This window comes from Papaver somniferum, chromosome 7 (assembly GCF_003573695.1).
Source record: "Papaver somniferum cultivar HN1 chromosome 7, ASM357369v1, whole genome shotgun sequence".
Lineage (NCBI taxonomy): Eukaryota > Viridiplantae > Streptophyta > Magnoliopsida > Ranunculales > Papaveraceae > Papaver > Papaver somniferum.
In genome coordinates this window covers 229,007,962-229,023,884 of record NC_039364.1, presented here as the reverse complement: position 1 = coordinate 229,023,884, position 15,923 = coordinate 229,007,962, and the positions used below count along the sequence as shown (strand labels likewise).

Here is a 15,923-nt window from a genome sequence, read left to right as displayed (position 1 = left end):
GTTGTCCATCCTTGTTATGTGGTCTCTTTTGGAAAATCTTTAGATGATTACGCAATCTTGTAGTACCACTGACACTATCAGCATCAACTACCTTCTTGCAATGATGGCATGTACCTAGTACAACAGCTTCCCTCACGTGTGTTTTCTTGTTGTGTCTTACTTTACAATCCCTTTCAAATTCATCCCACACTGGTGACCTTATTGCTCTAAGCTTTTTCTTCAGAGCAGTTATCAGTGGATCCTCACCAGCTTCTCCATCTTCATCATCTGTATGAGAGCCTGGCATGTTATCATCAGCTAGGTTCTTTTTTGGTTCTGGTAATCTCCCAGTGTCACTAGTACTCGGTGTTGAGCCAATTGCTGAAGCTTGAACACTTTGTGATTGTGAACCACCCCTAGAAACGACAACATTTGATTGAGATTGAGATTGAGGCAAAGGGGTTGACTTTGAGGTTGCAACTGTCTTGCCCTTGGCTGGTTTTTTTAACATTTTCGCAAGTGCTTGCTGTGTAGCCTGTGTATTCCAGTTCAACCAATTTTCATATCAAACCCAAATTTACTGTATCATGAAGTAACACAACATGCCAAATTCAAACCCTAGCAAAGAAATTGTAAAAAAAAAAAAGCTTCAGAACAGAAGAACCCTATGTAGTCCAAGCATAAATTGACGAGAATAGGTAGTTATAGTCATAGAGGCAGTTGAATTACCAAATACAAAACCCGTTGGTCGAAAAATCATTGAATACAAAACCATCTCAAAAATAGATCAATCCAATCAAACCCTAAAACTATATAAATATTTAAGTTAAACCCATCTCAAATCTTTCTCTAATTTCATCCATACATGTAAGTCATATCAAACCTTAATTTTTGATTGCAAGACAGAAATCCTATTTTCATGTGAATCGATGAATCGAACACAAAAATCGAACATAGAAAATAGAAGAGAATCAGTACCTGATTGAGCGGGTGAGTGATTGATAAACAACTGAGTGATTGATTGATCTAGAGAGGCGGAGACAGAGTGGAGACTCGAGAGCGACGAGAGTGGAGAGCAGGAGAGGCGACTGTCGACTGAGAAACTAAGAAGAGAAGAAAAAATGAAAAAAAAAATGACTTCGAGTGTCTAGTGGAGTGAAATAACTAGGGTAGGAGAAAATTACAAGTACGTCCTTACTCCTTAGCATATCGGATATCTAAACAAACGGATATAGGCTAATCCGATTCCGATATGGTAAGAAAGAAATATTCGATATCCGATAAAACGGATAAAATCCTATAGGATCTCGAATAATCGGAAACAGATTCCGGATATCGGACAAATATTGACAGGCCTACAACTGGAGAATTCTTCGTCCTCGATGTTGTGGGACACAAGATAGGTTGGTCGGGTATGAGTTGGCTTATTGGTGTTACCTCTGCTAGAACGACGTGGAAAGTCTAATTCACATTATTTGGGAATGTCCGATTGCTCGGAATTGCTGGAAATGGTTGGCTAAGGTTTTAAATCCTCATTCGGTCGAGGCAATGACAAACAAAAATGCAATGGCTAAGAGCAAGGGCTATGGGATACGGTAAACCCTCATTCGAAATGAAAGAGTCTAGCCGAAAAAGACCTAATTTGGTAAACCCCTAAACTCAAGACACTCAAGTGAAGGAGTGTACGGTAGTCTCCATAGTAGGCTAATTAATTGCCATGTAAAGAAAAAAAGAAAAATTGTTAAAACAAAATACTAATTAGACCGACCGAAAGACGCGAGGGAGGACTCTATATGTGGTGACTTTGTGTCAAATGGGACATAACTTTTTTTTTTCCAATTTCACAAAAATTATTGGATTTGGTTCAACGGTTAAAAAACCTCACTGCCCCTCCTTGATTTTTTCCCTTCTTTAAGACGTAAAATGATTAATAATATTGAGGACATTTCTGTAAAACGAAAAAAATAAAAAACACGGAATACAATTAGGGGTCCTGGGGTCGAGTACCGGCCACCTCCAATTTTTTTTATTTTTCCTCCCTTTTTCTTTTTCTTCTTCTTCCTATCTCTATCTATTCTTTCTCGAACAGCAACAGTTTCATCGAAATCTCTCTCGAATCCTTTCTTCTTCGTCGAAATCGAAATCCAGTTTCATCTTCATCAATTTCACACCCTAAATCTCCATTAATCTTTACTTTAGAGTACAGAGTTTGGATTTGGTTGATTGAATATTCAATCATCTCTAACCTGTAACCCTAAATTTGAAATTGGGTGAGTAGATTGAACCACATCCACCATCACCAACTTCGTCCTCTGCATTCTACACCACTACCATAAAATTACCATTAGCGGTATGGGTTTCATGAACTGTAAATCTCTGCTTTGAGTTCGATTCTTCATTTTTATAACTTAGAGTTAAATTCTGAATATGGGTTGAAGAGTTAATTATGGGTAAGTGTTAATGAAACCCTTAATCTGTTTCATCAACCCTTAATTTAGAGTAATGTTACTGGTTTCAAGTTTATGTTTCTGCATGTTCAGGTTAACTCTTTTGAATCGGTTCTATAATTTGATAATGGACGAATAATTTGGGTTTTAGTTTAATTTTTCCAAAATAATAGTACAACGATTGAAGTAATGGTGAATTTACCAACATGTGGAACAGATAAATGTTGTGTATGGAATTGATAATTTGATTCTAGGGAAAACAATGTAAGTGATGATGTTTTCCTATATGTTTCCGTTGAGTTGTTAAGAGAAAGTTGGATTGGTTTCAAGAAAAATAATGATAACGGAATTGACGCACATCTGTTTGGTGACCTATTGATGTCATTTGGGAATTCAAATTAAAGTTCTTGTTGCACGGAAAAAAAAAATCCTTTTGGTTGTTAGTTTCGAGTTACAATTATTGATGATCATGTGCATTTATTTGGAGATGGAAAACGGGTGCAGGCGATTAGTTGTTCTACTTGATTTTACAAGTGTCCAAATGTAAAGCAGTGTCCCAGTCTTGGTAAAAAATAAAATCAATGCAAAAACTCTACAAATTCGTCACTGCGTTCTCAAGTTTTTGTTGTAAAAAGATTGCAATATGGCTTTTGATATTTTGGACAACTTCCAGTCACTTTGTTATTGCTGCGTATATGGAAAATAATGCTTCTTACTTGAGCCATCCCATTATTATAAACAGGATATGGCCATCTGTATCAATTAGCTTGTCCAATATTCGATTTCCTGGAAGTTTCGTCCCCAGTCTTTTTTTCTCATATATGTTGATATCATCACAGCTTCTATTGTGTTATGATTGTCTCGTTTCTGCTATCTTCCGAGTTTCTTAACCATAGTATTCGGGAGAAGCTACCCTATGGCTATATGTATCGGCACATATACATGCATTATAGAAAATATTCATGCCTTTTATGATTCTAATTTTCTATATTCCTGTCTATTAGGAATCTTTCGCAACACAAACTGAGTGGATCTATATCACCTGAGATCGGAAAGCTAAATCACTTGAAAGTTTTGTATGTAATTCCCGTGAATGTTCTTTAAGAATGGTTTTTCTAATTGTGTATTAAGTGTAATTGTTTGTGCCATTTCTATATTGTCACATGTTTCAGAGCGCTTCATAACAACGACTTATTTGGAACAATCCCTTCGGAGTTGGCCAATTGCTCAGAATTGCGAGCAATGTGAGTTCACTAGAACCACAACTACTTTTTATTGAAACTGGTATGTCTTGTTCAGTGCATTTTTCAAACGTTAGAATAATGAAAGGTGTGAGTGTAGAAGAAGGCAATAGAAATCCTGATCCTATGACAAGCTTTAACTGTAAATGTGTGTCTATCTAGAGAATACAGAACCGTATTGGCTAAGTCGATTGTGATCCCTGTTTTATTAACCACTTACAGGAGTTGCCTCGAGTTTTGACAGTATTAAATGTTATCTATCGTGTGCTGTATGCTGTAAGTGCTTAATAACATTTAATAAGTACTGTTCTGAGTTCCGAAAGCTATGTTCTTTGTTGCACCTGAAGCCAGGAAAGAAGCATTTTTGTTCCAAGGACCAATGCTGAAATCTTCTAATTCCCTGCAAAATATAATCAAGTGATTGGGATCTGAATTGATCCTTAATTTTGAGTGAATAATGAGTTCACCGTATCTTAGTACTTCTTGCTTGAGACTAAAATGTTACCGGAGTTATGATGAGGGTGCTCATTTTCTCTTAAGCTATTATTTTGATCTTTATGTAACGTCACCCAAGAAAAGAGAGGTGTAAAATGCTTTATTTTTTAGTTACAAAATGCATTTAGTGGACCTGATTAAGATTTTGAGCATGTTTTAAACCCTTTCCTTTTCTTCACTGTAATGTCTTGCAATTTGTAAACCTGCGGTGGCAGAACCAGTTATGAGCAAGTCGCTGCATTGTGAAGTTTGTCATATGTAAATCTTCCTCTACTTGCGGATTGACTCCCAAAATTTGTTTACTTGGCCTGACTTAATGTAACTTTGCGTCAATTTTTTCGGTCGGCCTTCCCACCGTGGCACCGGTCATCTAGATAATACTAATATAAATATATTTTAGGCATAATATTTACAGTAGGCTAATTAATTGGCATGTAAAGAAAAAAAAGAAAAGTTGTTAAAACATAATACTAATATAAATATATTTTAGGCATAATATTTAGATATATAAGAATCTAATAAAATCTGATTAAACACCCCATGTTACTTTTCTGGTCACTCTGTCTCCTTTCCTTCTTTTCTCGTCGTGATTATGCTTTAATTGGTAACATAACCCTGCAAATCCTCCTTTTTTTGCTAGAAGACTCAAGTTACAAAGACCTTTTAAGAAGACTCCGAGATACCAAGACACCAAATATCCAGAGCTCCAAGACACAAAGACGCCGTATCAAAACTTTATCTCCTTATCTTGTGACCGTTTTGTTGATTTCAAGCTGCATTCTTGCCTTGTGTCTCTTCTCAGTTCTGTCCGAATCTGAAAAAGAAAAGAAAAATTGGAAGAAATTTTTATCAAGATCCCTAAGATTCTGTTCTTTACATGTCCTCTGTACTCTAGTTTTGCTAGTAGTAGTAAAGAATAATCGAGACCGGAATTTCAACCTGTGTTTTTCTCAATGAGTATTCTGTGTTTTTCTCAATGAGTATTCTCAGCTGGAATTGCCAAGGCTTTGGCAAACCAGAAGCTATTCGTGAACTCCGGGAACTCGTGAAACTATCCCCGGATATTATTTTCATTTGTGAAACTATGTACAAAAGATAAGTTACTGAAAGAAAATTTAGATCAATTGGATACCTAAACTACTTTGTTTTACCATCTATTGGTAAGAAAGGTGGACTTGGTCTTGCCTGGAAAGATGGCTTTGATCTATCAATTCTACACTCTAGCCAAAGAGGTTTCAACTGCACTACTCAGTCCTTTAAAGCTAATACTAGATGCTCTTTATACTTTACATGCGGAGAACCAAATCGCAACTTAAGATCAGACAGTTGGGGTCCGTTCATTGGGGAACCACATGATATATCCTCTCCCTATATTATTGTGGGTGACCTAAATTGTATACTTCTTACTGAAGATAAATGGTGAGGAAGAACTGTTAGTGATAATGATTTAAAAGATCTCCAAACCCTTATGTCCTCTTGGGACATGAGAGAAATGCATTTCTCTGGTCTTGATTATACTTGGACAAACAGTCAAGAAGGTGAAAATCTTATAATGTAAAGAATTGATAGAGCAATAATCAATGAGGTTTGGGATTCTTGTTTCCCTGATACTCATACCTTACATTTGTCGAGAATCTCTTCAGACCATTGTCCTATTCTGGTATCTCTTAGTGCTGGAATTGATAATATCCAAAGACCTTTCCATTTTATGTCAAATTGGTATCATGATAGTACCTGCAAAACTGTCATATAACAAGCATGGTCAATCTGTGTCAGAGGTTCAAAATCCTACCAGCTAAAACAAAAGTTGAACATAACAAAGAAGAAACTCAAGCTGTGGAATAAGGTTTCTTTTGGAAACATAACTCACTCAATAAGGGATACAAAGGAGGATATAAATCATGCTCAAGTACAATATTGCATTAGTAGTTGATTTGAAAGAGAAAATGATCTATCTTTATTCGCTCGAGGAGATTTTATGGAAAGATAAATCAAGAGAATTATGGCTTAGTGAGGGAGATGACAACACGTCTTTCTTCCATAAATATACTATGTTTCGTAGGAAAAGAAATGACGTTTATTGGATCAAATCATCAAATGGAAATTGGGTAACAACGACAGAGGCTATTGGAGCAGAGTTTATATCTTATTTTCAAGATCTTTATAAGACTTCTAATCCAGAGGGACAAGATAAATTTTTAGAGGCTATGGTATCAAAAGTAACTGATGACGACAATAAAGTACTTTCGACACCTTTCTCTGATGAGGAGATCAAAATAGCGGCATCTCAAATGGGAGCAAAGAAAGCTCCAGGTCCGGATGGTTTTACAGGACATTTCCATCAAGATTATTGGGATGTAGTTGGTAACTATGTGTGTGAAATGGTAAAATATTTTTTCCATACAGGTAATCTACTTACAAAATTTAATCACACGAATATTTGCCTCATCCATAAAAATTCTATGGACGATTTTGTTGATCAATTCCGTCCAATAGCCTTTGCAACTTTGCATACAAAGTGGTCTCCAAAACGATAGCTAACATAATGAAACCTCTCATGGAAAAAATCATATCTCCCCATCAGAGTGCCTTTTTCCCGAATAGACAAATAGCTGATAATATCTTAATGGTCCATGAGGTGATTCATGCTATAAAGAAAAGAAAAAGGGTAAAGCTGGGTTGGCGGCCATAAAGCTCAAAGCTTACGACAAGCTTGAGTGGTCTTTTTTGTCCAAGGCTATGATTAAGATGGGTTTTTATCAAAATTGGGTCAATCTAATCATGAATTGCCTAAACAAAGCCTCATATGCAGTGTTTCTAAATGGAATTCCAATGGGTCTTTTAAAACCTGAGAGAGAGTTGCGACAAGGGGACCCAATATCCCTTTACCTATACATTATTTGCACTGAAGGTTTATTTTCTTACATATCAAAACTTGAGAGAACAAACCTGATTCATGGAGTCAAAATTGTCATGGCAGCTCCACCCATCAGCCATTTTTTGTTTGCCGAAGATAGCTTCATCTTCACTAAGGCGACGATACCGGAGTTCTATACAACTAAGGAGTATCTTCATAAATACTGCAAAGGCAAGTGGACAGGAGATTAATTTTCACAAGTCTGGATTGTTGTTTAGCAAAAATATGCATCCAAGACATGAAATTTATTGGCCAGAATTTTAGGTATCTCAAACCTCCACCTTGGTGAAAAATACCCAGGAGCACCAATTAACATTCTGAAATCCAAAACTCAAACTCACTTGTCCATGCTCATTGCTATAAAGAAAAGAGCGAGTAGTTGGCTCATACATTTTCCATCCCATGTAGGAAAAACAACTATGGTAAAGCATGTGGGACAAGCTATGTTAAATTATCAGATGACTAATTTCCTAATTCCTAAAAAATTATGTCAAATAATTGACACTCACCTCAATAGATATTCGTGGGGAGAGGATCCACAGTCTAAAAAGATAAAGATACATCTTGTAGCCTTAGAAAATATCTTCAAAACAAAGAAAGAAGGGGGGTTAAGTTTCCGAATCAGTGAAATTAATAACTTAGCAATGATGGCAAAAAGTGTCTGGAGACTTGTGGAGAATCCTAACTCTCTATGGGAAACTGCCTTAAAAGCAAAGTATTTTCCTAAAACTGATGTTTTACATGCTAATTGTCTAACTATAACCTCTTGGGCATGGAAATGCATTTACAAAATAATGGAGAAAATAAAACCATTCATCTTATGGGTGGTGGGAGAAGGAAATTTCATAGACCCTTGATGTGACAATTGGATTTCAAATAAAGGAATGGCCACACCAAAGGCCAACACAATTCCTGATCAAAATCTTAAAGTGGCTGACCTAACTGACCACCATACTAGAAATTGGAACTCAACCAAGTTAAATTTTATATTTGATCAATCTTCTGTTGAGAAGACTGAAGATATTCCCCTAACTCTACTTCCTACTAGAGACAAAAGGATATGGTAGAATGCAAAAGATGGTAGATTTTCTACAAAAATTGCATATCATTGTCTCTCCACAAGGGGGGACACTACAAATTCTGATTTATGGACCAAATTATGGGCACAAAAATTACTTGCAAGGATTAAGTTCTTTGTATGGAAGGCCTTGAAAGGAGCTTTCCCTATGAGAGTAATCCTACACCGAAGAATGCATATATCAGAATTCATCTGTCCTAAATATAATTTAAAAAAAGAAACTACTATGAATTCTTTAGTCTCATGTTCCCATCTGAACAATACTTGGTCAAAAATAAATATATCAGATCTTCAATTCCAAAATCTTACGTTTGATGAATGGGTGAGATATTGGCTGCAATTGAATCCCTATAAGGATGACTCCAATAGAATTGAATTGTTCACCATGGGAAAATTGAAGAGCCGAGTTTAATTTTGGAAAGAGCAGAAACAATGCTGCCGGTGTGGAGAAACCAACCATATTTCTTGAAAATCTCTACCATAACTGTTGCATCAAACCAATCTTTATGGAATCCTCCTCATAGTGATTGGATAAAGATAAACTGTGATGGGGCTTGGAATTGGATTTATCTTAAGAAATTTTGGGCACTAGTTTTTAATAGAAGAAACAATTTACATTCCTTGTTTTTCTTCAGAAGAGTTAGAAATTCGATCTATAAGAGAAACTTTGCGGACGGCATGGGCTTGAAAGGAACAACAGATTGAGATTGAAAGTGATGCAGAAGGCATAATCAAGAAGATAAACGAGATTTTTTTTTATGGAAACCAGAGAATTCACTCTCTGTTTGTCGACATTGAAAACCTAATCTCTAGATTTAGGAAAGTTGTTTTTTCTTATGTTAATCGAACAGGAAATGGGGCTTCTCATGATATAGCCCAATGGTCAAAGAAAAACAAAACTAGTATGGCTTGGGCTAACCCCCCGGTATGGCTCCTGCCAACCTTGAGTGGTGACCACCACCAAGACGTGTAATTTTCTTCTTATATTTTTCTTTAAGAAAAAGAGTGTCCTCCACAACATTTTTCTTCCAAACATCTAATTAATGATAGACGCATTTATGTGTCTAATATAGCCCAATTGTATATTGTGTTAGTACCCATTTTTTGTACTTATTATGGCTTTTTATGTCCCTGTAGGTATTTCCGGAGAAATAAGCTTTTGCGGCGAAATTGGCTAAAAAAGTGGTTTATCAACAGTGACATCGACTGTCACCTGTGGGTCGTAGTTCTTCGACGACAACAACACTTCAGCTTTGTCGTTGATTCTGGACGCCTTTTGTGGGTCGCAAAATTCTGTTTTACATCATTTTCTTGTCTTTCTCTTCATTGTAAAACACTTTTGAGCATCAATGAAATATTTTGAGAGGTTTTCCAACATGATGAGCAGCTAAATTCTTGGTGATTGAGGCAATGGAGGATCTATTCACTCATGTTTGATTGGTAAATTCTTTTTATAATTTCTTAATTATTTATTTTATTTAATTCACTTGGATCAATAAAAAGAGATAAAAATGGTTTTCTTAATTAGCTGTGAATCAGTTTGATGTTTTATGCTTAGAATTAATTCTTCGATAAATCATGCTTAAGGATTACAATTTAATATTTGGACACCTTATAGATTAAGAAGTGATTTAAAGGAAAAAGAGCTAGATAATAAGTATGAAATATTTTTGTAACCAATCAACTTGAAGTAATAGTGAATCCGGAGCCTTAGTTCATTTTAAATCTTGACATCACTCTTTGAAAATTAATTTGCTTTATTTTTATTAAATCTAAAAAAAAAAGTTACCTTCACAAGTCCTAAAGAACGTTTTTACCACTACAACTACAACAACTTTTGAAATCAATCAATTAACAGCCGTACAATCTCTCCATCTCTACTTCTCTTAATGAGAAACTCACTCTGTCACATAGTCTCTTACTCACTTTGAAAGGGATAGAGTATAAATTAACTCTATCCCATATCCCTTGTTCTAAGGACTTGTGGTTATTAAGTTATCCAAGTCACTAAATCAGAGCTAAGGAAAACACGTAATGTTGCTTGTTTTGAAGGTGAAAAGGTTAGTTATGATGCGATGAAAACTAAGGTTTTACTCATAACTGCGAGTTACTCTCGTAGAATTAGAACTATATGAATAATTGTCTTGAGGATATGACCTTTATCAGATTTTTCAATGTAAAGTATCGCAAGGTAAGATCTAGATGTCTGGTGGAGTGCGAATGGATTCACATGAGGAGGACAAGTTGATGCTTTGTTGCGATGGAGCTGCGAAGATGAACCCTGTCCCTGCCGGTGCTATTTGCATTCATCTGGATGCACAAAGTGCTTGTGTTGTTGGTTTCGAAGTCGGGTAATGCAACAAGTTATGACACTAAAATTGAGGCTATGTAACTAGGTTGGTGTGGGATCTAGATTGGGTAGTTTTATCGTTAATAGTCAAAGTTGTGGTGGCGTCGGACTCCAAAAGTGTTGTTAGTGGTTTTATCAGCACAAAGCTACCTTGGAGCGGTGGGTCGATGACGTAGAGTGAAAGCCAAGTACGCTAATATCTTTTAAAAGTCATAAAGTTAACTTTCAGCGGATACTCTGTAGAAAATGCGGCCAAATTGAATCAAGGAACTTTTAATTATTTTCATGGAAGATCAGACTTCTTAACAAGCATTGAGAGGTCTGGTATGAGATACTATAAACTTTTTAAAGAGGTTTGCATGTCAAGCATTGAGGGGTCTGATATCAGATATTACTGATTTAAATGGTTGTTTAAAGAGGCTTGCCTATCCTAATTATATAGTCTTGCCTATCCTAATTATCTTTCTAGCTTTTAAGGGCTATATTATCCATTTTATCTTCTGATGTAACCTATTTAGCTACCAATATAGGCTAATGCTACCCCTCAGAATATTGCAGGGCATAGATATAAGCTAGCATGTTTGTTACCGTCAAGTTATCAAAATTCGTATCTCTAAAGCAAAGATAAGTGTGGTACTAAAATTAATTATTAGTAGGTTCCCCAAATTTATCATATCAATCCTTTATTTTTATTTTATTTTTAATTTTTTTTTGAAATGAATCCTTTTATCTTTATGCTAAATTGAATCATGTTAATTCATGGAAACCAAAAACTCAAAATTCTTCGGGTACCTAAAAAAAAAATATCACTAATTCTTGAGAGGTGGTTAAGATCCTAGGATGCTCTTCGAGAGTCATAAGTTCCAAATTTGTGAGGTTTGCCAGCTTTGTCTATTGCAAACAAATTTTCTCACCTTGATCTTTGATTTAAACGGAAATCAAATATGCTTATTTGTTACTGGTAGATTGGTATCAAAAGTCTTCACTTCAGCTGAAGCAACTCTTAGGATGTAAGGGACCTTGGCTAATATGGAAATCAAATGCGTAGAGCCTTACAAGATTTAAGAGTCGTAAGGAGCGCAACTGCAACTGAATCGCTTGGAGGGTGGATTCGTCTCAACTACATTATAGTCTGAAGTCCGATAGTATCTTTGCTTCTTTAGCGGCTTAATACAGTTTGGAATTAAAATCTGGATGAGTTCCCGAGGTTTTTTTGCAGTTGCAGTTTCCTCATCAACAAAAGTTCTGGTGTCTTTTGTTTTTCCTTTTCCGTATATTGTGATCGATTACGAGACTCTTTTCTTGTAGAATTCGCATCTTGAAAGATAGATAACAAGTTTTATTACTTGGAAAAATTATGATTGGATTATTTAGATACAACTAGATTGATCTTGGATATTATTTATTGAGATTGTCTAAGTACTCTTCTTAACAATCAGGTTCACGTATTTCTTGTATATATACTGATTGAGAAGAAGCAGATATATAAACTCTATATACATATTTTCAAGGATCATCTAGTTGGTCTACTTGCAATTGTATTAGGTTTTGTCCATACATGTTGTTGAACGAAAAAGTTGGTGTGTACTTGGTACCCTCTCCTTTTCAATTGGTACCGGAGCAAGCAAACATTGTTAGACCTAATAAGTGTTTGTTTGAAGTGATTTGTATTATGGACAAGAGTTCAGTCTCGATTAACATACCACCAGCCTTCGGTGACAGAAATTACTTATCATGAAAAATTACCATGTGATCTTTATTACAAGCTTGTGACTTTAAGACATGAGTTCTTGTTGTAAGAGGATACAATACTCCGGTGGTTGGAGAAGGAGCGTCTGATGTTCCTCAAGACATAAAAACATATAACGAGACTGAAATGTTAAAGACAAGTCTTATGGACTAAATGTTATTATTATCCACGTCATAAGCCAATATCTTCAACATAATATGTCTAGATGCAATGGATAGAATGATGATTGGGAAATATTTGATATTTTATTTGAAGGGAATTTCACAGAAAAAGAATCATGGCTTCAAAACCTAACTTCTGAATGGGAAAACCTTTGTATGGTGATGAAGATTCGTTTGAGGAATTTAATCACAAGTTTTCGGAAATAATGAATGCTTATTACTCACTAGGAAATACCAATCCTGAAAGGGATATTGTGATAAAGATTGTGAGATTTTTACCAACTTGATACGAGTCTAAGAAACATGTCATCACCGAAGAAAATGTTTTTACTACACTTTCCAGAAGCACCCTTGTTGGAAAGTTAAATATTTTTTTTATCATGGACATCAATCTAAAGCTTGTAAAAATGATGCATTCAAAACACTTAGAAAAATTATTCTACTTGACAAAGTTGATAGTGTTGGAAACTCTGAGAAAGGTCTTGTTAACGAATTATCATATGAATATCTTGAAAATTCGGTTTCTCTCATTACAAGACATTTTAGAGATTTTTTCAAGAGAAATAAACGGTTCTCAAGAGAATGTCCGCCATCATCATCCAAACCACATGATCATATACCCCTAAAAAGGTGGATGTCGATAGTGATAATAAGGATATGCCTTAATGTTTTTCAAGTGTATAGGACTGGGTCACTTTGCTAATGTGTGTCCAAATCGAAGGAAATACACTGGCAACAATGGTCTTGATGAAAATACTGATCATTATGATTCAAAAGAAAAATATTGTTCAAGCATAGCACTTCTGGCCGAAATAGTTAATTCTGATGATAGTAGTGATACTTACATCATTCTTGACAAGCTGTTCGAAGATCCCTTATCCATAACATTTGAGAATATAATGCATTTTCCTTTTTATAATGAAAATCCCATTACTAATGTTTCGGGAATGCCTCTAGTATGTCTTTCCGCTGAAATCGAGAGTGCTCCTGAATCTCTTCAAACCCGTACATGCCCTTACTGTACTACTAAAGGTCACAAACTCGAACAAAGCTTCAAGTATAAGCAAAAAGTAAGGTATGTCAACAAACTGCAACGGAAGGCTAGTCGATTGACATATGTGCTCAAACTCTTCCAAAAGCCAAACCCGTCTAAAGTATGTAACTTTCTTTCTCATTCTTCTCCTAAAATTGTGATTGTATCTAAGGAAAAGGATAAACTTAAAGGAGCCAGACTTGGAATTTCTGATATATCTATTATCTTAGGGTTTCCGCAGACATCGAGATGTATATGTGTTAGATTGTAAAGTTCATTGAATTTCAGCATAGTAATCTGAACATGTGCTAAACTCTAATATCTTAATGTTCAAGTATTTTTCTTTGATATTCAAGGAAGATCCCGAACCAATTTTTTAATATCTTTTAGATATCGAAAAGCTTACCATATCAGAAGCTTACATATATCTAGCTATTATATTCAATACATGGAAATGTGCTAGCTAATATAGTTGTCAACTATGAGTGATTTCGGTTTATTGGTTGGAACACAGTTGGTATTTGTTAAATTCGAAAACAAACATTCATTGGATATCTTTGTTAGAGCACTGCTCGGTCGAACTCGCAAGCGTTGCTATCTCAAGCTTGTTTTTCAAGTTTAGTTGCCAAAACTATAGTCTTGATTTCTAATATACTTATAGCTATGTCTCGGATTAGGATAAAATGTTTAATTGAGCTTTAGACTTCGCGGCGTTCATCGATTAAAGACGAAGAACTACTAAGGGGATCTTGTGGAACTTCATCAACTAAAGGTATGTGGAGACTTGTCTATCACTCAGAAGTCTATTCTTTTCTATCTCCTATTGAGACAAAAGTCGTATAGCTATATATATAGAATACACATTTAATATTTCGAGCTGAGTTTAACCCGCTTATATCTTTCTCGAAATATGTGTTGGAAAGCTTTTTGCTTTAACTACGTTCATCATTATTCTTGACGAAAGTCAAAACATGATCATGTGAAAATCACTTGGTAACATCTTACATGATCTGTGTGAGACAATCATTTGATGTAGACTCGGAATGTTTCGTATTGATCATTCAAACACTTGAAAATTGCTTATAAGCTAATAGTTTGTGTATTGTCGTTGTTATAGCATTGCTCGGTCGAATTCGCAAGCGTTGCTATCTCAAGCTTGTTTGTCAAGTTTAGTTTCCAAAACTATAAGTCTTGATTTCCAGTCTACTTACAGCTAAGTCTCGGATTAGGATAGTAAGTGTAGTTGAGCTTTAGAGTCCACGATGTTCATCAAATGAAGACGAAGAACTACTCGAGGGAACTTGTGGAACTTCATCGGCAAAAGGTATGTGGAGACTTGAACTTATCCATCACTCAAAAGTCTATCTACTTTATCTCATATTTTGAGACAAAAGTCGTACTGCTATACATACTTCGATTATACACATTTGCTATTTCGAGCCGAGTTTATCTCGTTTATCTATTTCTCAAAATATGTGTTGGTAAGCTTTTGCTTTGGCCAAGTTCATCTTTACTCGTGACGAAAGTCATGTTGATTATTTCAATAACTTGAAAATCGCTTTGATGAAAATAGTTTATGGATAACGACTATTTTAACATCCTTTAAGAAAGTTTCAATGATTGAAATGAGAGTTTAGAACAAGCAACCATGTTTTGATATAAACATAGTGTGTTCTCACATTTGTGTAAAAGTCCAATACCGGGAACCTAAAGTGTGTGTATTCGTACGCGTACTGGCGGTTGTTGGAAATTCGGGCAAGTATATGTACCGGTACGCATACTGGCGGAAGTTTCACGTCCGTGAATTTTTGCTGGAGTTTGGAAGAGTAAATAGGTATGCGCACCCATACACTTAAGTAGGTTTCTTCCTAAAATCGGTTTGTTCATGAACTAAAACATTTATATAATAAGGAATGCAATTTTTACAAACCGTGGATATAATGTTCATCAATTGATTCGAGTGAATCAAAATCGATTTTGCTTCGATTGTGTCTTGTATACTTCTATGAGATCTAAGCAATTGAACAACTCTCAAACTAGTTCAAACTAGTTATAGTGAAGATGAATAAGGTTGATATGAAAGTGCTCATATGGCTAAACATTGGTTAACTATTATTGAACCGACTAAGTGTACATGTTTAGGTACGGTTACTCAAACCTAAATGAAGGTGCATTTCATTTGTGTATAACAAGTTAAGTTCGATCTAATGGTTGAAAGATATTATATTGAATCTAATCAGGTTTTCATCTAACGTTGAATATTGAATGCTTTATGTTGACACCCCAATTTCGCACCCTCCTGTTTATGGGTGAAAACTATTTCTGCAGGTTTTGGTAATTTGGGGTATGTGGATGAGAAATGAATCTAAACCCTAAACAAATGCACTGCACGGGAGTGCTTTAGATTCGAGAAATCAATCTGTACAATTCTATCCTAAACCAAGAAATGGCCGTTCCAGACTTGCTTCAGTC

At 35.4% G+C, this 15,923-nt stretch overlaps 2 long non-coding RNA genes across 4 annotated transcripts; one reads left to right on the top strand and one right to left on the bottom strand.

The window, feature by feature from the left end:
- The first annotated feature begins 1,993 nt into the window (after nt 1–1,993).
- On the top strand, nt 1,994–4,340 carry LOC113299760. Of its 3 annotated transcripts, XR_003335175.1 has the most exons (4): nt 1,994–2,329; nt 3,431–3,502; nt 3,599–3,710; nt 3,890–4,340. It is a non-coding gene; the product is annotated as an uncharacterized LOC113299760 (long non-coding RNA). The 3 variants fall into 3 exon arrangements; XR_003335173.1 differs by having other exon boundaries at nt 3,599–4,340; XR_003335174.1 differs by having other exon boundaries at nt 1,994–2,429; nt 3,599–4,340.
- Nucleotides 4,341–4,526: 186 nt separating this feature from the next.
- LOC113299761 lies at nt 4,527–6,198 on the bottom strand. The gene is made up of 3 exons (XR_003335176.1): nt 6,033–6,198; nt 5,780–5,904; nt 4,527–4,976 (listed from the first exon to the last, which is right to left on the bottom strand). It is a non-coding gene; the product is annotated as an uncharacterized LOC113299761 (long non-coding RNA).
- Nucleotides 6,199–15,923: the final 9,725 nt, after the last annotated feature.